Source organism: Suricata suricatta, chromosome X, assembly GCF_006229205.1.
Source record: "Suricata suricatta isolate VVHF042 chromosome X, meerkat_22Aug2017_6uvM2_HiC, whole genome shotgun sequence".
Classification (NCBI taxonomy): Eukaryota; Metazoa; Chordata; class Mammalia; order Carnivora; family Herpestidae; genus Suricata; species Suricata suricatta.
In genome coordinates, this window is record NC_043717.1 from 40,058,156 (window position 1) to 40,063,461 (window position 5,306).

The 5,306-nt window shown below is 42.4% G+C and overlaps 1 long non-coding RNA gene and 1 other non-coding gene across 2 annotated transcripts in view; both read left to right on the top strand.

Moving 5' to 3' along the window:
• Window positions 1-635: 635 nt before the first annotated feature.
• On the top strand, window positions 636-738 carry LOC115284490. The gene has a single exon (XR_003905238.1). It is a non-coding gene; the product is annotated as a U6 spliceosomal RNA (small nuclear RNA).
• A 2,447-nt stretch (window positions 739-3,185) lies between these two features.
• LOC115284023 overlaps window positions 3,186-5,306 on the top strand; it is a 5,061-nt gene continuing 2,940 nt past the window's right edge. The window contains exon 1 of the long non-coding RNA XR_003905106.1: window positions 3,186-3,261. This is a non-coding gene — a long non-coding RNA (uncharacterized LOC115284023). The remainder of the gene's footprint in view (window positions 3,262-5,306) is intronic.

The window sequence follows — 5,306 nt, forward strand, 5'->3', positions numbered from 1 at the left end:
GGAGCCTGCTTCGGATTCTGTGTCTCCCTCTCTCTTCCTGCCCCTACCCTGTTTTTGCTCTCTTTCTCTCAAAAATAATTTTTTTTTTAAAGCAAGCTGTCAGGGTGCCTGGGTGACTCAGTTGATTAAGAGTCCGACTTCAGCTCAGGTCATAATCTCATGGTTCATGAGTTCAAGCCTTGCGTTGAGCTCTGTGCTGACAGCTCAGAGCCTGAAACCTGTTTCAGATTCTATGTCTCCTCTCTCTCTGCCCCTTCCCTGCTCGTGCTCTGTCACTCTCTCTCTCTCTCTCTCAAAAATAAATAAACATTAAAAAATTAAAAATTAAGCTGTCTATATAATTTTCATAGGGTTAACCAAAGATATATAAGGAACTATTTTTTTAAAAAGTCAATAGGGGCGCCTGGGTGGCTCAGTCGGTTAAGCATCTGACTTCAGCTCAGGTCATGATCGCGCAGTTCGTGGGTTTGAGCCCCGCATTGGGTTCTGTGCTGGCAGCTCGGAACCTGGAGCCTGTTTCAGATTCTGTGTCTCCCTCTCTCTCTGCCCCTGCCCCACTCACTCTCTGTGTCTCTCTCTTTAAAAAATAAACATTAAGAAAAATTTAAAAATATTTTTCTTAAAAAGTCAATAAAGTGCTCACTTCAGCAGCCCCTATACTGAAATTGGAACATTACAGAGAGTAGTGTGCCCTTGCACAAGGATGACACATACATTCGTGAAGCACATACATTATTAAAAAGAAAAACACTGGTCAAAAATGCCATCACTTAGGGTTAAGGCCCCAAGTCAGGAAACCAAGACTTAATACCTAACCTAACTGCAGCTACAACCCCTCCCCCCCAGGAACGTTACCTTTAACCGGTCAGCCTGGGAATTCCCTGGTCAGCACTAGGAAATTTACTCGTAGGCCTTCCTCTTCCATTTCCCTTAGGATGGTGACCTTGCCTAAAACAATGGATTCTTTGCTAATAATTTCCTTTTCTCTACTCCCTCTATGCCTTTACTTATTTTTTTTATTTTAGAGAGAGAGTGTGTGTTCGAGGTGGGCAAGGAGGAGAGAGAGAGAGAGAAATCTGAAGCAGGCTTTCATCTCGGAGCCCAACAGGGGCTCATGGGACTCATGGGACTCATGGGCCCCGATCCCATGACCCTGGGTTCATGACCTGAACCAACATCAAGAATCAGATGCTCAACTGACCGAGCCACCCACCCCACTGCCTTTAAAAACCTTTCCTTTTCTGTAGTCCTTCGGAGCTCTCTACGTGTTAGACAGGATGCTGCCCAATTAATGAATCAATCAGTAAAACCCATTAGATCTTTAAAATTTACTCAGTTGAATTTTTGTTATCTAACAACATGAAATAGTAATAAAAAATGAAAAGTCAATTAAAAAGTAAAATGAAATGGCTTCTTATGGGATGATAGGGAAGGCGAAAGAGGGAAGAGACAGAAGAAGGTAGATCTCTCTGAATATACCATACTACTATTGAGTTTGGAACCATGTAAATATAATAATTATATTCTACTTTAAAAGTCTTGTCATACTCCAAGGGAAAGAAGTCATTGAAGATTACTGGGATCATATCAACCAAGTTTGTGTGTTTGTTTTTTAAAGTTTATTTATTTATTTTGAGAGAGAGCACAAGCAGAGGAGGAGCAGAGAGAAGGAGAGACAGAATCCCAAGAAGGCTCCACGCCATCAGTGCAGAGCCCCATGTGGGGCTCGAACTCACAAATGGTGAGATCATGACTGGAGCCAAGATCAAGAGTCAGATGCTCAATCACCTGCGCCACCCAGGCACCCCCATATCAACCAAGTCTAAAAAGGCTCCCACTGGCTAAAAATGGATCGGTCTGAGCACCAAAAAGAATAGTAACTGCAATGGATTGAAATACATCAACTAGCCATGAGATCATAATGATGTTAAAAAATGTCATCAACTACCTTTGGAGGATTCTAGCGAATCAATGCATTATTCTGAAAGCTGGCACATAATGAGAGGGAGAAAAAGTACCTGACTAGGCAATTGATGCTAATAAAGAATTATTGTTTAATTTTTGAGATAGAATAATGATGTAGGACTAACTTGCTCACAAATTATCGCTTATAGCAACATGTTGAAGTATTTATGGATAAGATGAAATGGTATCTGGGTTTGTTTCAAAGTAGTCTAGTGGAGGGGCATCTGGCTGGCTCAGTTGGTTAAACATTCAACTCTTGATTACAGGTCAGGTCATGATCTCAGGGTCGTGGGATTGAGGTTCCCATTGGGCTCAGCGCTGAACATGGAGCCTGCTTGGGATTCTCTCTCTCCCTCTCTCTACCCTCCCCTCCTCTTAAAAATAAATAAACATTAAAAAATATATAAAGTAGGGGCGCCTGGGTGGCTCAGTCGGTTAAGCATCGACTTCGGCTCAGGTCGTGATCTCACAGTCTGTGAGTCTGAGCCCCGCACCAGGCTCTGTGCTGGCAGCTCAGAACCTGGAGCCTGCTTTGGAATTTGTGTCTCCCTCTCTCACTGCCCCACCCCCACTTGCTCGCTCTCTCTCTCTCTCTCTCTCTCTCTCTCTCTCTCTCTCTGTGCTGGCAGTTCAGAGCCTGGAGCCTGCTTTGGATTCTGCGTCTCCCTCCCTCTCTTTCTCCCCCTCCCCCACTCATGTTCTGTCTCTGTCTCTCAAAAATGAATAAACGTTAAAAAAATTTAAAAACACAAAGTAATCCATTGGGGATAGAGAAGTAGGTCAGGGCTATGGATGAAAGGAGTTTTTTTTAAGTTGATAAATGTTGAAACTGGATAAACAGTACACAGAGATAAGTCATACAATTCTCTATACTTTTCTAAAGAAAACTTTTTTTCCATGATAGAAATATAATTCTATAAGGAGGCCAGGGTGTAAGCAGTGGTCTGTACCTATGTGGAGAGTCTGACTCAAGCCCATGTTGCTAACTATGATGTCTTAAATTGTTTTGTTTTGTTTTGTTTTGTTTGTAGAAAACAAAAAAGGCAGGAAAGTCATAAAGGTTTGTCTGCTGGGGAAAGAGCCGGAACTGCTACAGAGAGAAGAGGACATTTAAGTAATGTCTTTCCAGAAAAAATGAGTTAAGTTTTTGCCCACAATTCTTAGCCAAAGATGTAGTATGGGCAAATGCATGGTGATATAGAATTTTTTGTCATTTCTCACAGAACTGAAAGGAGCTTCTAGAACCAGACAACCTGGGTTCAAACATCGATTCTGCCACTTACTGTGTGGCTCTGGGTAAGTTACTCAACCTTTTTGTCTTCCATTGTCTTCATCTGCATCTGCCTACCTCATGGGTTGTTGTGAGGATTAATGAATTAATATGTTCAATGTAGTTACAACACTGAGTGCCTGGCACATAGTTGGCAATTGTGACCATAGTTTTTGTTGGGGTGTATCGTACAAGGAAGATGTGATGACGGGTGAGGCGGGAGAAGTGGATAGGGTTGTAGGTTAAAGGAAGGAGTGTGGCTTTTATTTGGAAGGACGTCATTAAAGGGTTTTAAACAATACTAATGGCTAACACTGCTCACAGAGGACCAAAGCTTCAGGTCATGGCAAGTGATTGAAACATGAATTTCCTGGGGCACCTGGGTGGCTCAGTCAGTTGGGTGGCTGACTTCAGCTCAGGTCCTGCTCTCATAGTTAGTGGGTTCAAGCCCCGCATCGGGCTCTGTGCTGACAGCTAGCTCAGAGCCTGGAACCTGTTTTGGATTCTGTGTCTCCCTCTCTCCCTGCCCCTCACCCACTCGTGCTCTGACTCACTCTCTCTCTCTCAAAAGTAAATAAACATTAAAAAAATTGAAACATCAATTTCCTATATTAACAATTAATTATGAAATGCAATTAACTATGAAGTGCTTCAGGGCAATCAATTTGAGAACCTCTATGTTTACTAGAACTCCAGTAATTCCACATACATACAAAACGCAGTACCATTCTAATCCTAATCTGTATTTACCAGAAAAAGAAAAGCTAAACATGGGCTGAGCTGCTGTTTCCTTTACAGGAAGTTGGTGCCATGTGTTTGGGAAATGACTCATAGGGGGTGACATGACTCAGGATCCTATGAAACTGAGACATCTACAGCTTTATTAAGTCACATTTCGTGCACGCTGTATCTATACCGAGTATATCACTGGAGTATGTTCCAAGAGTCTGTTCAAAGCTAGCTCTGATTAAGGGCACTGTGCTTCTAAAGGGCATAATTACAGGGGCACCAGGCTGCCTCAGTTGGTCGAGTTAGCAACTCTTAATCTAGGGGTCGTGAGTTCGAGCACTACATTGAGTGTAGAGATTATGTAAAAATAAAATCTTAGGAGCACCTGGGTGGCTCAGTCAGTTAAGCGTTTGACTTCAGCAGCTCAGGTCATAATCTCACCATTGTGAGTTCCAGCCCCATGTTGGGCTCTGTGCTGACAGCTTGGAGCCTGGAGCCTGCTTTGGATTCTGTGTCTCCCTCTGTCTCTCTCTGCCCCTCTCCTGTTCGCTCTCTCTCTCCCTCTCTCTTTCTAAAAATTAAATAAACATTAAAAATTAAAAATAAATTCTAAAAAAAGGCACAATTCCACAATCAAATTTTATTTCTACTTTTTATTTTGGCAAATCATAAACACACCACAAGGACCACGTGGCTGGCTCAGTATGGAGAGCATATGACTGTTGATCTTGGGGTCATGGGTTCAAGCCCCATGTTGGATTACTTAAATAAATATAAGAAAGAAAGTAACATAAATGAAAGAGAGAGAGAGAGAGAAAGGCTCCTGGATGGCTCAGTCAGTTGAACATCCAACTTTGACTCAGGTCATGATCTCATGATTTGTGAGTTCAAGCCCCACATAGGTCTCTCTACTATCCTCAGAGCCCACTTTAGATCATATGTCCCTCTCTCTCTCTCTGTCTCTGCCCCTTCCCCTCACTCTTGCTCTCTCTCAAGCATAAATAAAACATTTTAAAAAGAAAGAGAGAGAGAGAAAGAAACTCCAAAAATCTAGAGAACAGCAAAAATGAATATTCTATACCCATTACCCTACCTTTCTGAACTCATGGCAAGTCTTATTTCATCTATATCCCACCTACTATGCACCCCTCAGATTATTTTTTTAAATAGTTTATTGTCAAATTGGTTTCCATAGAACACCCAGTGCTCTTCCCCACAAGTGCCCTCCTCCATCACCACCACCTCTTTTCCCCCCTCCCCCTTCCCCTTCAACCCTCAGTTAATTTTCGGTATTCAATAGTCTCTCAAGTTTTGCATCCCTCTCTCTCCCCAACTCTCTTTC